The following is a 21,284-nucleotide window of genomic DNA, read 5'->3' on the forward strand; positions in this document are numbered from 1 at the left end:
TGTTCTCTGGAGGAAGAAAGAAGGTCGTAGCCTTCTGTAGGTCGGTGCCTACATATTGGTAAACATATCGGCCAGTACAAGAGCTAGGGGGTTGGAGCTCCCTTCCAGTAGAAGCTAGAAAACGAGTGAAGGTTGGAGCCTTCAATAGGCCAGCGTCTACGTACTAGTAAACAGATCAGCTAGTACAAGAGCTAAGGAGTTGTAGCTCCCTTCCAATAGAATATGGAGAATGAGAGAAGGTTGTAGCCTTCTGCAGGTGGGTGCCTACATACTGGTATGAGTCTGCACCAGTACAAGATTGTAAACAAGTTTTTCTTATATTAAAAGAAGACAACAGCTGGTGGTTTTTATTTCGCATTGGGTTTCCACCTTAAATCTTTGTGTTCATGTGTGTTTCTTATGTGTGATGGTTTGTTCTATTATTACTACACATGGTTATTGTTTACATGGTTAATGAAGTGTTGATGCACTAATTAAAGATCAACATATGATGAATTAACTGAATCATAAGTTTGTTGGATATACGTTGGTTGCCTTAAATACAGTTGCGTGTACACATGAGTTACCTTCATTGAAGTAGCGTATATAAATATGATTATGGAAATGAAAAATTTATTGATTTGCAAATACTGATTCACCCCCCCCCCCCCCCCCTCTTAGTATTATTTCCAATAGCCGGTCCCAGCTTAGTAAGAATGGAATAGATAAGGTTACCATCTTCTTTCTTAACCTTAGCACCTTCCAAGAGAAGTCTAAGGGTCTTGAACTTGGACAAAAAATCTTCAATGGAAGAAAAATTATTGGGGTCCAATGTAAGCAACTCATTTTTGAGTTGATGGGCTCTAAGTTCATTTTTAATTCCAAAAACTTTAGTGATTTGTTTCATTGCTTCATTACGAGTATCAAGTTCTGCAATATGGAATCTAAGGTCTGGAGAAATAGACATCCCTATCAACCCACGTGCTTGATCTTTCCTATTTTCCCATTTGGCTACCTTATCTTCATCTTTCGGTTTGATTTCTTGGCCTGAGGCTATTCTGTAAAGACCTTTACTTCTAAGTAAATCCACAATGTAGGACCACCATTGGAAGTAGTTGGTGTTGTCAAGAATAAATTGGAATTAAATTTCCATTTTAATAGAAACTAAAGCTATAGATGCTGAAACTAACTATTCCAATGGAAAGATCTCAAAAAATTAGGCTGATTCAAAAAAACGTCTTTGAAAACGGCTTCCAGATGAAGAAGTTATGGCTTTTTGATGAAAAGTTGTTGAAGATGCTGACGAAGTGCGTGAATGTGCAGAAATGAATGATAATGTTATATTTAAACAAAATCTTCCCCCTTTCCAAACTTAATCTAATTAGCTCAACAAAAAGAAAGACTTAAACTCAAGACCTCTATTCTCATAAAGTAACTTTGGACAAAGTGAGCTAGTTTAAAAGGTTAGTAATTATTATTTTATTTTTTTAGTCACCGAAGCTTTGGGGTGTGTGCTTACTTGAGAAAGATATTTTTTACCTACAAAACAAAAACCACAAAATCTAAAACGGACATACAAAAAAAACAAACCTTATGGTTTGAAGTTAGATTTACCCGAAAACTAACAATTTTCCTCAATGTTTCTGATTTTCCAAGATCACACTAAGGCATGGCGGAAAAGAGCATACGCATGAGAAAAATACTTCCTTTTTGTTTCTGATTTTCCAAAATCGCACAGAGTCATGGGGAAAAGAGCATACGTAGAAATGAAAGGTAAAGATCTGGTAATAAAAAACAGAGAGCTAAATAAATCCAAATAAACAGAGAGAAAATAACTAAAAACTGCAAATAAACACTCTATAACTCCAAATCTTAAAATGACATAGCTATGGCTACTGGAAACTTTTTTGTATCAAACGAAAGGGGTTCCTCACTGGAATAGATGCTCCTAACACAATAGAGCAGTTCTCTCAGCTCGAAAGCAGTTAGTAACAGTAGATCTAGGAAATGACAGTCGGATGTAGTTCTACAAGCTTCAGATTTGGATCACCAATAGATGCGGCCCTTAAATAGCTCTCATAGAACACCAAAGGACACCGCTCACAAACAGATCATAGATCAATAAACCAGTATTCTTGATGTGGTTAGAACCCTCACAGAGGGAAACAGTCCATGACCTGAGCCAACGCAACCACTTCAGCCAATTTATTAATAAAAGAATGAAAATTTACATAAGCTTCTCTCATGAATGGTTACCATACAAATGACCCTCCATGCTCTTTAAATAGATATCATGGACCAATCGAGTGTTAAGCCGTAGATCAAGTGTCGATAATACCGAGGAGAGAATGAACCATCGGATCACTACATATCGTGACTATCAGATTGTAAGTTACAAAAGTACATAGTAAAGAAACACACTTTACCTAACTCTACACTAGACCAAGTTATACTTAACTATTTCCTATGTGTCGAAATATCCTAACACGTGACCCTTTTGACATCCTGATTCTACGCGCACCTCCCTCATCACGCACCTCCCAAACAGACTCTTTTATAGTCCCGCTCTCTCTTTCAATTTCCTGGAGCGCTAAGACTGTGCTTCCTACGGCTAATCAGGTGGTTGCACCACCTGTGTGAGACTTCAATTCGCCTTCTAGTATAGTCCGTGGAAACTCCTCAATTTCCTTTACGAAAGTCAGTGCCTCGCATTCTACTGTATGTAGTGAGATCCCCTGGTTACTGCATTTGGTGAGGTGTGCTCGTAGCCATGGCAGGAGCATAAATTCTCTGCAACAATCTTCTAATCTAGCGGTATGATCATCCACACCTTGTCTTGTTATCCTTGGTTGATTGACAAGACATGCTTGCTTGATCTCATTTTCCAACCTTTTGATCTCGGCATCCATCAAAATTCTTTTCTTCCTCACTCTTACTCGGTCTTTTTCGAGTTCACGAAGTCTAAGGTTCCCTCGCTAAATGGTTTCATGAATCTCTATGTGTTTGACCTCGCAGCGCTGTGTGATTTCTTCATCCTAGTATTCACGTACTGTTGCAACTACAGGAGCTATTATGTGTGGATTCCTCTTTGCATTCTTTTCAAAAATTATGGTCTCTACTTTGTTTCACACCTTCAGAATTGGTTCCGTGGTCAAGGTTTTGCACATGGTCCTATAGGCCCATCTAACCGCTAGTACGCGCAGGTCCCAATTAGTGCATCTTACCTGGTGAAGCTTGTTCATAAATTCACACACCCTATCGAATGCTTCATCTTTGATAGTTGGCAGTGCGCATCGCCTTTCCTGCTGCTGCGAATTGTTTTGATTCTCTATTCTGTGAGTGGTGTGCATATGTCCATACAACATATGTCCATACCCATCGAGAAAGGTGGGCATGCAAGTCGTTCCGCCCCTACTGACTAGCTCATGTTCTGAGCTTGGCTTTTCCAAAGCATAGGTGCATCATCCTTCTGCATCTACACCAGTCCTGAAAATTTCCTTGATGCATACCCCACCATTGTGCGGGCATTGTGCGCAGTGCCCATTTTAGCGCATGGAACTGCTACTGTTTTGGTAGTGTGCTTTCAAATTTTCTCAGGAATTCATCCACTGCCATCAACCCATCATATGTTAGCAGATCCCTTGCTTCTATTGTCATGCATCACAATGATCTAACCATCATGTTTCAATTAAGCGTTGTTACTTTGTGCAGCCAATTCTGGCATCACTCTATCTCTTCATCTGAATTCGAAGTGTAGGATCTTTCGCACTCCCACGAAATCCTTCCATCTGTAGTCGGATTCACCCAATCCTCTTCTCACGTAGTTATCTCGTAAATACAATCAAGATCATCATCAATATCATTGTTGCACACCGGTTCAGTGTATCGCACTCCTTCGGCTGGATCTAGTGGTACTACTACACGTAGTGACTTTTTTCTCAAATATCATTTTGCGCTTCTTCAGATTTATGACTTTGTTCATATCGGTGGCCCAGTCTATTCCTAGTAGTGTGGGATAGGGATTACTGTCATCGACAATCTCTATCACTTCAAAATCTGCCTGCATGCTCGCACCTTCAATATCTACTGTTACCCCTTGTAATCTTCCCATGGGCAATATCTTCTGTTGGTTCGCCATTCGTAACTGAATAGGGTACCACTCTAGCATGGGTCTGCCCATCCGTTCCCATGTTTGTTTCAGTAGTACATTCGCGTCCGATCCCAGATCCAGGATTACCTGATCCATTTCATATTCGCCAATTTGTGCAGTCAACCTCATTTCCCTTCCAGTGCATAATGCATGCTTTCCGAGTTTCTAGACCACGCACGGTTCTCTAACCCCGCGCACCTAGTGATAAGCTCCTATAGCCCCTTTACTGCCTTCCTTCACACATTCTAAATCAAATTTTGGTTCTTTTGTAGGAGCCTTGTGAACCCACACAATTTCTTCTGACTGCTTCCCTTTATCATTGCCAATGGTCATACTGCTCCTGAGCATCATGTTTACATTCGGGTCTTCTTAGCGTGGTTTAGACCTCATCATCTATAAATTCTAAGTTGGAGGGGGCTAAAGTACCCCTTTTCTGCATAGTCTCGCTATCAGTGTAGGGTAGTCTTCTGCCTCATGATCAAACTGAGTGCAGTACAAACATGATGTCCTCATTGGGTTTGTACAATCGCGGGCATAGTTGTTGTGGGGAAAAATGCTTATGCAGGACGATCCTATCCACCTAAGGTGTGATAGTGCCTTAGCAACAAACGAGTACAGCTATGCTGGTTTCTTCCTTTATGAAATGTGAAAGAAGAGAGATCAATAGACTTACCGGTGTCTTTCGTTTGTCCCTCGATCCGGTCTCTCTTCTCTTTGGGTGTTCACAGCTACTTGCCTTCCTGCTTATCCAGCTTCAACTTCCTGCAAGATCACAAGAGAACAGCTACTTGCGACAAGAGAAGAACACTACACAAAGACAGATCTTCACATTCATAACTAGTTTAGGATTAGAAATAAACTAAACATGATAATACATTCATACATCAAAATACATCAGCATATAGGAGAAACCAAGATAGCTTTATTGATGAATAACAAGGTTCAGGAAGAGATACAACCCAGAGGGCTCCAATCCAGCATCTCCTTCCCAGCAAATGGAATTCCTCTCTTTTCCCCCTTCAAAGCATTAAGCACCCAATGATTCCAATCTCAAACCAACAGCAATTCTTTGCAATAACAAAATTCCAGCCTCTAGATCTCATGGAGGAGAGATCCATATATAGATGTTTGGAGAGAGGATGAGTCAGCTTGAGATCTGACTAGTGTCCTCTCCCTTTGTCAGTTCTTGAGTCCACTTGGAGGTTCTTGCTTCCACTTGGAGATTTGGAACCTCTTACTCATCACCAGTCGAATTCCCTGAGGCAAGTGTCATTTTGGAAGCTTCCTGGGTTTTGACACCTTGAGAAATGAGCCTGCCACTTGTCCACTCTTGTTCAGCGCAGGTAGCCTTTGTTCCAGTTGACATTCAACGCAGGTAGCCAGTGTTGGCTTTGACATTCAGCGCAAACAACTAGTGTAGCCACTGAAATGATCCTGAATTGACTTGTTTTTGAGCAGTTTCAGGTGGAGAACTTCTGTGAATTGCTGTGGTTTGTTAGCCTTGTTCCTCTAGGGGTAGGAACAACATGCTTAGGGACTTTGGATCCCTTAGATTATGGACATTTCATGCTCAATGCTGTAAGGCACAAAAATGTCTATAACAGTTGTCCCCTAAAGTATGAGGCTGTTTATCGGGCGAAATGCTTTATCAGGGGGATCCGAAGTTCATCCAATGCTGGGAGGAGACCTGTAATAAAATACAATACAATACATTATTTTTCATACTGCTTTCATGATCTAGCTGAGGCGGGCATTCCCATGCTCAGCTTTATAAATTCATTTTTCTGTACATAGAACAGACAATTGTCTGGTGGTAGACTAATAATTTTGATGAAATTATCATCCTTTGAGTAGGATGATTATCTGCTGCAATGATGTACATGTCAATGTCTTTATTTTTCCTGAATATATATCGCAGCCCGGATGGATGAGACTAGATCCAGGGTCTTCAAACTCGTTCAATCTTCACTCTAAGTACAAGTCGATCCATGTGAGAAATGTTCTGAAGTCGAACATGGAAAGACATCGCTTGATTACCGGTCAATGATGTAAACCGTTAACAAGCGCGAGAGGAATCACCGATAATGATAATGACCCTCAAGGTACTGCAGTACAATTCACGTGGTGTGAATAAAGGACTTGGCGTCGAACACCACGCAAAATCTTTCGGTTGAATGTCATTGATGTATACATGTCGCCGGAAGTGAGAAACTTGCCATTGTGGCATGCAGGCTTCAAAGTACTGAAGGGGTTGTTCCTAGATCAACTTCTTGGATAATGAGCTGATGTCGACAAGAAGCGAGCCGTCAAAGGAGGGCCTTAATGAATCCCACATCAGTGACACGGAACGGAGTTAATGATTTTAATGGAGGTGAAAATGATCTGTGACATATGATTCAGGGTGGCGGTCATGAAAGGATGAAGGATAATGTATGGCAGTGGATGGGACACGGTTGACTTTTCTGAACGACTTCTCTTGAACATATGGCGACACTGATACGATGGATCGGTAGCATTACCCCAAATATGGATGGCATGGCAAGACCATGGATGTGACTGGTGAATGAAACAACCCAACCCGATTGTGGTACGGAGGAAAAGTGTCATGTTCAAGAGCGACTTGCTACCATCAAAGTTTTCTTTAGTTTCTCCCATTTTTTCCCCAGTCATTGCTGACCAGTACCTCTTTATTTTTGTCAAGCTTGAGGAGGATAACATATGCTTGTTCTATAACCTGCCCTTCGGGCAAGCCCATCGCTATGTTTTAACGAGCCTAGCGATAGTGAAACTCGTTCTCGTCTAAAGACAAGTTTGTCGCTATTTAATGATTTTAACAAGTCTAACGACAAGGATAACTCGGTTCTTTTCATTTTTAGAGAGTCTGAAAAGATACATAAAGTTAACTCCAAAAGTCATTTTTCGTCATCTAATCCCTTAAGTCCGAAAAAGTATAAAACAATACAGAAGGGATGAGTTTTCGATAGTTTTAACGAGCCGAATAAAACAAGCGCTCGATCTCTTTATGCAATAATCCCTCAGGTCCAAAAAGATTAAAATCTAGAGGAGGGATAGCTCTTCCTGTCCCTTTAATGAGCTGGAAGGCCAAGGACTCGGCAATATTTTCATATTTTACGAGTTAGTTGAAAAGAGCTTAAAGAAGACTCGTCTTTTGAGGAACGAGTGATAAACAGGGATAGCAGCTGATTCCAGGTACAGGTTGGAATTTTCTAATCACGGCAGTGTCACAAGGATGGCTAGGTGAAATCACTCTTCGTAGCTGTTCCTCAAAATGGGTAAACAATCATATGGAGGTGAACGATCGGCCAATGGAAAAGTGGAGGTGACGGTGCAAACACGACCAAGGCTTAAATGGCTGATGATATTACATTCACAGTGGTTATTTACCGGGACAGTTCATTTTTTAACGAGCTTAAACGCGGGTGGAAACATTTGCTCGATCTTACGTTTATTTTTTAACGAGCATGAATTACATGCTAAAACTGCTCGGATCTTGCGTTTATTTTTTAACGAGCATGAACTGTGTGCTAAAACTGCTCGATTACCCAGTCATATGATAAGAGTGTCTCATCAAGATTCTATTTTTTATGGAGCTTCATCTCACTAAGCTTTGCTCCGGATCCTTTCTTTATGCAAGTTTGGAAACGACTAATCCTACGAGTTTAAAGGGTTAGAGGTCCTAAAAATTTAAAAAAATAAATAGCCGCCCCTTGCTTGCACTCCGAAAGGTTTGCATGCCCCCAGGTATAAAGTACGATTTCAAGGTTACCCCTCAATTTGCAGATAAAACATTTGTTTTACCGGGAGAGGCCTACCTCTTTCAGGCTACCCAAAGATTGTTCTGTTATTCTTTCAACAAAACACTTCTTCGGCGATATCTACCGAAATAGACAAAGGTGAGTGACAACGAGCGCCAAACACATAACTTTGACAAAAGAATCTTATTCTAGAACAACCCCTCTTCCAACCATGGACGGGGTACGGACTAGTCATATTCTCCCGCGGAAACCTACCCTATACCCAAAGTTTTCCTGCCGAAGCAGGCCAGGACGCATGCCCCCTGGGTTCCAGTCATATCCTCCCGGATTACTCGCGCTCATCAGGAGGACAGATCGTGGGTTGAGACATTTCTTGAGTGAAGAGACCATTTAGGGATGGTATATGACTATTTGCGATGCGTGATCCGGGAAATGAAAGTTGGTCCACGAGCTTGACCACTCTTCCTTCATGCGGAAAACACATTACTCTAAAGAGTGAGGAGACGATGGCTCCCATGCAATATATATAGTCTCGTCCAAGGAGTAGGTTATAATCCAAGGGTCCTTGAACGACCATCACGTTCATTTGAACGGTCTTCCCTTTCAATGTTATGGGCACATTGGGGAGGATCCCTAAAGGTCGACTGGTTCCTTTATCAAAACCTGATAGATTTCTCATTTCAGGTAAAAGCACTGGCGAACCAAGCGCTTTCCAAGAAATAGAGGAAAGGATACTCATAGATGCCCCCTCATCAATGATAGTGCCAGCCATCACCATTCTGTATATTTGAGCGATAATTCTGAACGGTATGCTTGCTGGCAACTGGGGTCTGCCTAGTTGGTTCCAGTCAAAGGACAAAACCAGGTTGCTTGGTGGTGGGACCGAATAGACGGCCGGATATCGCTCTGACGAACTTCCTTCCTGCGATAAAGGAATGGGGGCACTGCCCCCTTGTTCATCAGAGTCAGTGTTGATGAAGAGAATTTGGACGGTGTCGTCTTTATTCTCCTCTGTGATGTATCATTCGAAGATAGAGCCTCTGAAGGCAAAACCGGGTCAACTGTCGTATCAACCTTTTGACTTTCGTCAGGCATGGATCCAGACGGTTCATCTTCAATGATAGGTGCTTCGGCTGACCACCTGGGTGGGCCAGCCGGGTTCTCAACTAGTGAAGGACTTGGCAGGAGTTTTTGATATCCAGGAGGAAGTTGCGCTCTTAGAATCGGGCGATCTTCCAGAACTCTTTTAGCCTCGTCTAAGAAGGGACAACGGTGGATGGCGTGATCGCCTTCACACAGTTTGCAGGGAAATCTAGATTTCCCTCTCTGTCCTAGGACTTCACTTTCACTAGTCGACGGTGAGCAGTCAACATGGCTATCAGAGGTTGACGCTACCAAATTGTGCAAACGGGGAGACCAGTCCCTTAGTATTCGAGGGATACAGGGACAATCTCTGTGGAAGTGGTCTCCCTTGTATATGACACATGGCGATTTAGGCCTGGTCAGTGCTGTGTGTGGATTTTTGTTAGACGACACTTGTTTGCCCCCAGTCGCCTTTGGCTCCTTCTTCTTCTTCTCTTTCTTCTTCTTTTCCTTCTTCTCCTTAGGAACTTGGCTTTTTGTTTTACCAGTTCCGTCAAGCGAAGAGGAAGGAGGAGAGGAAGAGTTAGATGAAGTAGAAGGCTGGTTGGAAACTCTGGTCTGGTCTAACTGTTGACTCGACTGTTCAGGAATAGTGGTGTTCTGAACGACACTGGTTGAAAAGAGCCAAACTGGCAGGCCAATTGTCAGTCCTGGAAGCGACAATGTGGCCATGTGGGGCACACCAACATCTCCCCAAGAGGAGAAGGAACTAGGATTTCCACCAAGGGGAATTCCTTGGTTGGTGTGCTCCATTTTTTCAACCTAAAGATCAACGCAGGAATAGGGGTGATTGTTCCGTTTAAAATAAATTTTAACGACGCTTTAGACACAACTTGCTTTTTCAATTTTAAAGAGTCGAGAAAAAGCTAAAGATGACTCTAGTCACCTTCGATGTTTTAACGAGCCCGAAGTGACAAATGCTCGGATGGACTTTTTCCGTTATAGAGTCTGAAAAAGGCCAAAAGGAACTGCTCTGGAGTTCTAGGCAGAGGGTGTGCCAAACTTTTCGCAAAACCGCAGAATACTTTTTAGGGTACGGGTAGTCGATCTTCCTGAATGCTGTGTTCAGTGCATTGCAATTAGTAGGGTGGCCGACACGGCTTCCTAAGGATAAAGGTTTTATGCCTATAGGGGTCTCCCAATATATACGCGATGGTACGTGGGAGCACAATCCGTACTAGCGCTATCGTCCCTCAGGAGGAATCACCCACCATCCGCGAGATCGATAGTCACCAGGCTTAACGACGCCGGAACACGTCTCTAGCCTAGACCTCTATGTTGTGCGTTATGTTGCAAAGCGTTGTTAAGTTCATTCAATTTATTTTAGGTTGATCTTTTTAAAGTTTGCCTTTCAAGGTTCACCACGAGATGTATGATACAAATTCCTAAATGCAGTCTAAAGATGATAAGCAAGCTTTATATCTTTTCAACTTTGAAAATCCTAGCTACTAAGGGAAAAGAAAGACACCATCTTTTCTCAAAGAGCAATCAACACACTCTAATGCACTTTTCCTAAATCCAACATGCAAACTATCAAATGCAAATGCACAATGCAGGTGTTTGTTTTCCTCTTTCTTAGTATTGATGCCTACAAAGAAAGCTTTTTGTACAACTTTGAATTTGCTTTTAAATGATCAATACAAACAAGTTTACTTTTTCGAAATCAGAGAGGGTAGAAGAGATTACAACACTTAACGATTTTCGAAATAAAGACTTGTTTCGACACTTAAAAGAGACAAATTCAAACCAATAAGCAAAAGTAAATGTATAATCAATCTGCAAACAACCAATGAACTCTCTTCTAAGATCACAATCAATCAGATCTGAATCAAAGGCTACAGGATGACTATTTCACTCATGCAAAGGAAAACTGTAAATGACGCCACAAACACATAAAAACACTCACAGTCTTTTTGTACAAAAGGAGGCGGAATGTAAGCAGAGAAAAGGGGTTATTAGACTGGTACCTATGCTGGTTACAGGCTGCAAAAAACAGAGATCAAAACAAGGCAAAACAGAGCAGAGAACCCCAGCTGCACAAGAGCAAACTGGTTCAGCGCAACCTCAACACAGGGGTTTTGACATTCAGTGCAGGTAGCCTTCACGGGACCTGCATTGAAATGCAGAATCCCTTCACTGGGTCTGCGCTGAAGGAGAAACTCTCGTTTCCCTCAGGTTCTAGGTCATAGATTGTTATTTAATGAACTGTTTCTGGCCAAATAAAAGCAACAAGCAAGGTGTAATCAAAGGGATGCTTTGAAGGGCTACTAAGATCTATCACAAGGATCATCAAATCATTTGTGAATCCATTGTTCAAATCATAGACAAGTCCAGCAATTGGATCAAAGCAACAACTTTCTACTTTGCATCCAGGAAAGATGCAGTTCGATTGTTGCTGTCAAGTCTATGAAACCAACAATGATAGAAACACAAATAAAATGACTAAACAGATCTCCCCAGTGGAGTCGTCAATTTGTTGTGGGGAAAAATGCCTATGCAGGACGATCCTATCCACCTAAGGTGTGACAGTGCCTTAGCAACAAACAAGTACAGCTATGCTGGTTTCTTCCTTTATGAAATGTGAAAGAAGAGAGATCAATAGACTTACCGGTGTCTTCCGTTTGTCCCTCGATCCGGTCTCTCTTCTCTTTGGGTGTTCACAGCTACTTGCCTTCCTGCTTATCCAGCTTCAACTTCCTGCAAGATCACAAGAGAACAGCTACTTGTGACAAGAGAAGAACACTACACAAAGACAGATCTTCACATTCATAACTAGTTTAGGATTAGAAATAAACTAAACATGCTAATACATTCATACATCAAAATACATCAACATATAGGAGAAACCAAGATAGCTTTATTGATGAATAACAAGGTTCAGGAAGAGATACAACCCAGAGGGCTCCAATCCAGCATCTCCTTCCCAGCAAATGGAATTCCTCTCTTTTCCCCCTTCAAAGCATTAAGCACCCAATGATTCCAATCTCAAACCAACAACAATTCTTTGCAATAACAAAATTCCAGCGTCTAGATCTCATGGAGGAGAGATCCATATATAGATGTTTGGAGAGAGGATGAGTCAGCTTGAGATCTGACTAGTGTCCTCTCCCTCTTTCAGTTCTTGAGTCCACTTGGAGGTTCTTGCTTCCACTTGGAGATTTGGAACCTCTTACTCATCACCAGTCGAATTCCCTGAGGAAAGTGTCATTTTGGAAGCTTCCTGGGTTTTGACACCTTGAGAAATGAGCCTGCCACTTGTCCACTCTCGTTCAGCGCAGGTAGCCTTTGTTCCAGTTGACATTCAACGCATGTAGCCAGTGTTGGCTTTGACATTCAGCGCAAACAGCTAGTGTAGCCACTGAAATGATCCTGAATTGACTTGTTTTTGAGCAGTTTTAGGTGGAGAACTTCTGTGAATTGCTGTGGTTTGTTAGCCTTGTTCCTCTAGGGGTAGGAACAACATGCTTAGGGACTTTGGATCCCTTAGATTATGGACATTTCATGCTCAATGCTGTAAGGCACGAAAATGTCTATAACAATAGTGCCCTAGCCCTCCTCAATTATAGCAAATTAATTGTCTATGACCTCTTCCTGGTCCCATTCCACCTCAACCTTGACCGTGCCCCTAAAATCCAGCACACGCCATTCCTGCATTTGGTTCGAGGGCTCGTGTTTTGATCTGCACCCTGTAGGTAGGGGTCTGATCCATCATTAGTTCATAGCTTCTGCAAGTGTGCTCATGATGGCCTATCGACCTGCAGAAGTTACAAAACAATTGCTGGGACATCTGCGTATACTTTTGCAATAGATGACAATTGTCCATAGTGTGTTTTCCTCTTATCTAATGGATTGCACACCATAATGCATTCGTTGCACTCAGTCCTGTCTATGCCTCAGGTCTTAACGACATCGCACCTCCTCCTGCCAAGTAGTTTGCAAACACTGGATAGTGGTCCTTCTCATGCCCCTAGCCTTTGGATTTTATGCACCATGCCTCCTTGCGCGCCTCCAGCCAAGGTGTCCTGTCCTGTTTCAAACTTTTCATTTCCAGACACAGATTTTGCAATTGCACATGGATTTGTTGGAATCCCAGACCAAGGTCTTGTATAGGGTTCTCATGCAATGTCATTGCTAGTTCTAAAGCTTCGTCCTGGGTGGAAAGTTTTTACTGTGACAGCGTTGTCCTTAAGTGTGGTGTCAGTGATACTACAAACCATGCATGATGTTGTCCATATGTCAACCTCATGTTGGCTTCGTGAATCATACACTTCATTATTTGGTCCAGATCCCAGGGGGTCTCACCTGGGAGCATCGTGATATCCTTAAACCTGATGATTGATTGTGTTTCCGACTTTGGCCTGCTAAATTCCCTGTTTAGCACGACTTGGATCTATGTGATTCCTGTGTTTGGATGGTCATTAGAATGCTTGATGTACCATGTTAATGCGCGATCCTACAACACGCTTACCAGAATATCCTCCTTAATATTTTCATCTGCAAAGCCTTGTGCTTCCCATATTTCTCTTACCACGAACTAGAATTGGTCCGGATCTTCATTCCCTACTCCTCTGAATACCGATAGTTTGACCGCACTCACCATATTGAACTGTGCGGGTGGCGGAGGTGGGGTGGGTGGAGATGGAGGTGAGGAGGGTGAGATGGGGGGCAGTGTGGGTGGAGGTGGTAAACACTGAATGCGTTGCCTTATCAGACTGACCGAACTTCTCGGAGAAACTTTCGCAAGCTCTTCCTCACTTTCCTGCGAGGGGAAAATTAAGGGACTAGTTTCCAATTCTTCACTACTTCCGCTTCTGTAGATCTTCCAACTTCGTGTAGTCCTAAACATTAATTTATTCACATAACCCGCTTTCACACAATAGCATCTTAATCCAAATGTTCACATATTTAATATACTTATCTCGCGGTCCCTTGAGGAAACGTTGCTCTGCCTCACTGTAGCTAACAGTCGTGTCTACCGCGAACTCAGTCATAAATCCTCCTATAATTTGGTTGAGCCAATGGTCCACAGCTCGTGCAATCTTATCTCCTAATGCTTCTAGTCTGCACACTAATTCTAGAGTCCACACAATTAGTTTGTCAAGCCTACACCTTCCATGACTGTCTGTTACCTTCACGATCCACTCATACAGCTCAGAAGGAAAGGATGCAAAGAAAATTTTGTGGATTTCTATATACAAGTAGCACTCCAACCACTTTTCTTTAGTTACTCACGGATTTTCGTTTTCCTGTGCCACGAACTTGTGAATATTCTTATCCAACCACTCTTCAATTTCTTTCTTTGTTGGATTCCAATGGCCCGACATCAGACATCCCTTATGCAGATCTTGGTCCTGGCAACGGAACCATTTGTTGGCTTGTATGGGCCTGACCCAGGTTCAGAGGTGATTTAGCCAAGCAAATCCCAGTACTACTGGCCCTTTCAGCAATAGTTCGTGGAGCACGGACTGAGGTCTCACCCAAAGTAGTATGGGAGGGTGCTAGAACCAGGTTTCCACACCTTGGGGATGTCTGATGAGCTTCTGGAGGTCCGCGGTTTGACCCTATGCACATGTCGCTACACACACCTATTAGTCCCTCGCAACCTGTGATGCTGCTTCCATGCAGCCCTACTCGTGGCGCGACCCGTATTATACCCAAGTTCCTTGCTATTTAATCTGTTATTACCCGATTACTCAACTTATTTTTGTAAGACTGGTGATAATTAACAACATATCCAACAATCATATCAGTGCACGCAATAAACAGAACAATATAAATGTAAAGAAGGCAATACACAAGCAGATACACAGAAACAGGAACCAACTTCTCTTTATTATTCTTTGATCAAGATTGCAAACTCAACACCGCCCTACGCACTCAGTTGCAGGGGTCTGCACACTCAGCTGCGGACTCTAATAGGCCTCTGCGCACTTAGATTTAGAGCCTCTTCCTACTACTATGACCCAATATACTTAAATTCTTACTCTATGCTTGAACAATGCGTATTCATCTATCTCTCCAATTCCTTCTTCCTTACAACTTAGTGCTTCACTCTATTTATACAATCCCATGGTCCACGGACCATGGGTAGGCCGACATGACATTACATTACTTTACAATACTTAGGGTGGACAACCTTATGACTCATCCTATACTTTGCGCTCCGTGCCCGTAATTCATGGAGTCTTACAATACATTTGACCAAAACTTGGGCTTTGAGCCCCAAAACATGATGTGGGGGGATTCCATGCCCAACAAGCATCAGAAAGGTTATCTCGGGAACATAACTTGGCACATGTTCTCAAAAGCCCTATGTGACCGCTTTGACAGGGAATCTAATTTTTTGGGTCGTCTCACTAAGCTCCGATAGACAGGCACAGTCAAAGACTACATTGCAGCATTTGAGACATTGGCCATCAAAACCGACAGTCTAGGAGATGAATTCTACTTGGAGTGTTTCATCAGTGGTCTCCAAGAAGCCATCCAAGCTCATGTCCGGATGCACTATCCAGCTACATGGATGGACACCTACTAAAAGGTTTTCGAGGTGGAACTTGCCTTAGCTACCCAATCCACTCGTCCAAATTTTGTAGCCAAGGGTTGTCCCACCCAAGCTCAAAACCCTACCCAAACACTTAAGGTTCAAAAGATGTCTCCAACAGAAATGGATGAAAGAAGAAAACAAGGATTATGCTACTATTGTGATGAAAAATACTCTTCGCAGCATAAATGCAAGGAACCAAAATTATTTCAAATTGATGCTACTGATAACATGTCATCTGAAGAAGCCCCACTCCTTGGGGGGCTCGAGGATGAATTTCAGGAAACCTAGCCTGACAATGATCTCACATCTACGCAAAATGAACTAGTTATCTCACTACATGATTTGGCGAACATTTCTTCACCTCAAACTCTCAAAATCCAAGGATTTCTTAAACATTGACTAGTAGTGGTATTGATTGATAGTGGAAGAACCCATAACTATATCCATAAGTGAGTCACCAAAGTTGTTCATTGTTTTGTGCGGGTAGTCTCTAATTTCCAAGTCCTTATGGCTGGTGGGGGTACCATGAAATGTGAATGCTACTGTGAAAGTATTAAACTTCAGATGGGAGACTACCACCTAAAGACCCACATGTTTGCTATTAAAATGGGTGGTTGTGACATTGTCTTGGGTGCTTAATGGGTTAGCACATTAGGCCCAATCACAATGGATTTCCAGGAGTTATATATGAGCTTTAAGTAGAACGACCACATTCATACATTACGTGGACTCCAGGCTGGTGTTCCTACTATCACCAAATCGCATCTAATGGAAAAGAGTTTGAAAAAGGGCCGTCATGGAATCATCGCCCAGTTTAATTCCATCCTATCCATTGAATCCACTACTTCTCATATTCATCCTGAGATGCAACAAGTCTTAGACAACCACCAATAGGTATTTGACAAACCTAAAGAGATTCCAATCCTCTAGGGGTGAACATGATCATAACATCCCTTTGGTCAGGGGGCCCAACCACCTAATGTGTTCCCATATCGATATCCTTTCGCCCAAAAGAATGAAATTGCAAAAATCATCAAGGAACTCCTCAAAGTCGGTGTTTTTCATCCTAGCATTAGTCCTTATTCATCACCAGTGGTCATGGTTCTAAAGAAATATTTAGAGTGGTTCATGTGTTTGGACTTTCGGACCCTCTACAAGCTCACTGTCAAAGACAAATTTACTATTCCGATTGTTGATGATCTTCTTGATGAACTACATGGTGATCAATTCTTTACCAAGCTATATCTTTGCTCTAGCTATCACCAAATACACATAAAGGAAGTAGACATTCCCAATACTACCTTCCAAACTCATGAAGGTCATTCTGAATTCTTGGTCATGCCATTTGGTCTTTGTAATGCTCCATATACCTTTTAAAGCCTCATCAACCACCTATTGGAACCATATCTAGAAAAAATTGTCCTCATCTTCATTGATGACATTCTCATCTATAGCCTAACCTGGGACAAACATATTTATCATGTAGACCTAATCTTGAAACTACTCCGGAATCACAAATTATTTGTCAAATTGTCCAAGTTTTCTTTTGGTGTGGAATAAGGCGAATATTTGGGACACATTGTGGGTCGTGAAGGAGTGAGGGTTGACTGAAAAACGATATAGGAAATGCAAGATTGGCCCCAACCAAAAACCTTGAAGAGTTTGAGGGGATTCCTAAGTCTCATTGGCTACTATCACAATCTTTTCCGCAATTATGGTCACATTGCTAGACCCCTCACTAATATTCTCAAGAAAAAATCATTTCTCTAGAATGATGCAACTCAATAGGCATTCGTGGCTCTCAAACATGCCATGTGCCCCACTTCTGTATTGGCCCTACCAGACTTCAAAAAATATCTTTTGATTGAATGTGATGCTTTTGGTACTAGTATTAGTGTTGTATTAATGTAGGAAGGTAGACCATTGGCCTTCACCAGCCAACAACTAAGTGGAAAAATTCTAGGTCAATCTACCTATGAGAAATAAATGATGGTCATCTTACATGCAGTAGACACCTAGCGACATAATTGTTCGGGCGACGTTTCCAAATCCACACGGACCATAAAAGCCTAAAATATTTTTTGGAGAAATGCCTATCATTGCCACAGTAAAATAAATGGCTAGCCAAAATGCTGGGATATGATTATGAGATAATTTACAAGAAAGGGAGTGACAATGTAGTAGTTAATGCTTTATCACACCAATTTGAGGATGAAAGCACCATGTTATCAATCTCTCTTCCCATACTAGATTGGATTGAAGAGGCCTGCAAGGAATGGTTCTCACACCCCCCTCTCTCCCAACTTATTGATAAATTGAGAGAAGATCCTAATTCCTCAACCAACTACTCTTGGAAGGATGATATTCTTTGCTAAAAGGATTGAGTAGTTATATCGCCGACATCCACCCTCAAAACTCACATTTTGGAAGAGTTGCACTCATCCCCAACTACAGGGAATTCAGGATTTTGGAAGACTTATGATCACACCATCGTTCTTTCTTTTGGACTGGCATGAAAAGAAAAATTCTTAATTTTGTAGCTTAATGTGATGCGTGTAAATGAAACAAAGGAGAAACAGTCAAGTTACAGAGAACCTTACAACCATTGCCACTCCCTGCCTCTATCTGGATGGATGCTTCCATGGATTTCATCATTGGTCTCCCAAAGTCGGGAAACAAATCCGCCATCATGGTGGTTGTGGAAAAAATTTCTAAATATGCTCATTTTTACGCTCTACCCCACCCATTTACCCCCACTTTGGTGCCTCAATCTTTCATGGACCAGATCTTCAAACTGCATGGCATGCCGACTTCCATTGTGTCTGATTGAGACCCCACTTTAAACAAAAAAAATTGGCAAGAACTTTTCAAGCTACAAGGCACGCAACTCCAACTAAGTATCACCTATCATCCCCAAACCGATGGTAAAACAGAAGAAGTCAACAAGTGTTTGGATACATATCTAAGGTGCTTCACTTTAGAAAAGCAGCATCAATGGGTATACTGGCTACCTTTAGCTCAATAGTGGTATAATACTAACTGTCATGAAGCCACCAAGATGACTCAGTACAAGGTAGTGTATGGCCAACTCCCACCTTCACCTATTTCTTATATCCCTGGATTTTGTAAGGTTTAGGCAGTTAATCAACTCCTACAGAACTATGTCGCCATGATAGCTCATCTCAAAGATAATCTACATCAAGCTCAGAATCGAATGAAGCAACATGCAAACCAATGTTGTTCTAAGCACACATTTCAAGAAGGGGATCAGGTATTCTTATGACTACAACCAATAAGAAAACATATCTCAAAGAAAAGGGCTACCAGAAACTAGCACCAAATTCTATGGACCTTATTAGATACTTCAGTGCATTGGAGCAGTCGCCTACAAACTAGCCTTGCCACCAACTTCAAAAATCCATCCGGTCTTCCATGTATCGTGCCTCAAGAAAGTGGTGGGGAAAAATTGCAAAAATCAAACCAGTCTACCTGAATTGGATGAGGAAGGCTCACTCTGGCTCCAACCAAAACAAGCCCTCGATACCCGTGGAAGACATCTTCGTAGCTGCACGATTAAGGAAGTCCTCATAAAGTGGAAAGACACCTCTACAAAAGATGTGACCTGGGAACCAACCACTATTCTTCAGTAGTTTCCGCAACTTTATCCTTGAGGAAAAGGCTTCTTTTGATGGGGGAGGGCATGTTAGGGTCCAATCCTAACCCCTTTATTTATGTAATAAGAAAAATGGGTAGATCCATAATCATAGTTAGTTAGAGAGTAAATAAAGTTTGCATTAATAATTGTAAGTGGTTGGCCCACATTAGAGAAAAGGACCACAGTTAGTTGTAAATGAGCCATACTTAATAAATAAAGTGGTTAGGTCATGTTATGAAAGGGACCACTAGTAGTTATGATTTTGGATGTCATTTAACTATAAATAGTCTTAGTTAGTAAAGGAAATATCATCGAGTCTTATTGTAATCGAGCTCTGCCATGCTGTAGGTTTCCCCCTCGAAGAGGCAAGTGAACATTGAATCTATTTCTGAATAATAAACTACTTGGTATTTTTCTCATTTTATTCTATGTTCTAGGTTATATTTCTTCGCATTTCTAGTATTTTGGAATTTCTCGCAGGTCAAGAGAATAACAACTTGAATGTGGACCTAATCTATTTTGTCCCTACTAAAAATGGGTATATGTTCAAGTTGGGTAAGCATGTAGACCCTTTCATTGTTAACACTAGATAGGCGTTTCAGGCAACTGAGGAGTTACTGAAAGAAATGAATTTTGAAATTGGGGATATTTGGCACTATCACCCTTATGGTGCCATTGCAAAGGAAGAGAAAAAAACTAATGCTTCAACTTATGATCATGAATCTAGGCTTGAGATTGAATGGAAGGTTATCTTTAATTCATGACCCATTAACACATAAATGAAGATTGATACTTCAGGAGAAAAATATAAGGCATAACAAATGACTGTGGATAAAACTGGGGATGTGGAGATGGAGGATGTTCATGCCAGAAAGAAATCTAAGACCCAAGACGTAGAGGAAGAGGAAATTGAAACTAGGTTGGTGGAGATAAGACTAGACCAGCCAAGATTCCAGGTGGCTTTAGAAGATCCACTGTAAGCTGCTAGCTCATCATCTTCAGAGGTATCCATTTTGAGTTCTACAGGGAGTGAAACTATGTCAGAGCCCATTTGGCCTATAGGGAAAGAAATTTAATAAATAAATAAGAAAATTAGGGAAGAGATGCAGCAGCAAATGGCATCGCATTCAGTCCTGTATCAGACTAGACTCCTAGCTACCAGGGACTTGGAGAAGAACCATATGAAATTCTCACTATACCACCCTTGGCACAATCACTACCATCAATCTCATAGTTCATGGATTTGGATGTGTCTCTGGATTTGAAAAGTGTCCCTCTACTCGATAAGATCAACTTCAATACGCAAGTGGGAGATATGTTATACAATGATTTAAACTAGAATGCCATGTCCATAAGCAAATCCGAGAAGTTTCTAGAGAAGGCTGCAACAAAGATAAAGAAAGAGATAAATAAGTCTAGAGCTCTACATATGCAAAAATAGAAATGCAAGGAAATGATTGTGAAGATGGGAGTGAACACAGAAGAAAAAGCTGCGTTTGAGACACTTCTCCAGAGTTCGCAAGTTGAGATTCAGGAGTTGAGGCATAAGCTAAACATGTCTAGTAATGGACATGTGTAGTCCAAGGAACTAGAATAGGTGGAGGAAGAGAAAGAGATCATGTCCAAGGAGCTAATGGATAGGAAAAATGAGGTGGTGGCCAAGGAAATTTTTAAGGATGGAAAATTTTATTGAAGTTTAAAAACATTAGCGAATCTCACTAATCCCTAATATGAAAACTATAAAATGTTTATTGATATATTTGTAAAATTATTCAAATTTATAATGATTTTATATATAGTCTCTATATAATGTTGGTGGTTTTTAAGGTAAAATAATTTTATATTCTAAAATTTGGGTGAATCGTCTTTTATAAAAATTGGAAATTGGCGAATCTTTTTTGTGGAAAAATCATGGAAAATTAGCCCACTAGGCGAATTCTAACCCCTAAAATTTTCCATGGTGATGGCTCATAAGCAGTAGGTAGAAGAGATCCAGCAGAGGTTATACTCCCACATTTGTGCAGTTCTCATGCCAAA

General features: G+C 41.5%; 1 pseudogene; it reads right to left on the reverse strand.

Annotated features, from left to right (window-relative positions):
• The window catches only part of LOC149167567 (general transcription and DNA repair factor IIH subunit TFB2 pseudogene), a 37,537-nt pseudogene extending 34,014 nt beyond the window's left edge, over positions 1 to 3,523 (reverse strand).
• Positions 3,524 to 21,284: the final 17,761 nt, after the last annotated feature.

The sequence above is a fragment of the Pinus tabuliformis genome, chromosome 5_1 (assembly GCF_031772625.1).
Source record: "Pinus tabuliformis cultivar Carrire ecotype Pingquan chromosome 5_1, CPIR1, whole genome shotgun sequence".
Classification (NCBI taxonomy): Eukaryota; Viridiplantae; Streptophyta; class Pinopsida; order Pinales; family Pinaceae; genus Pinus; species Pinus tabuliformis.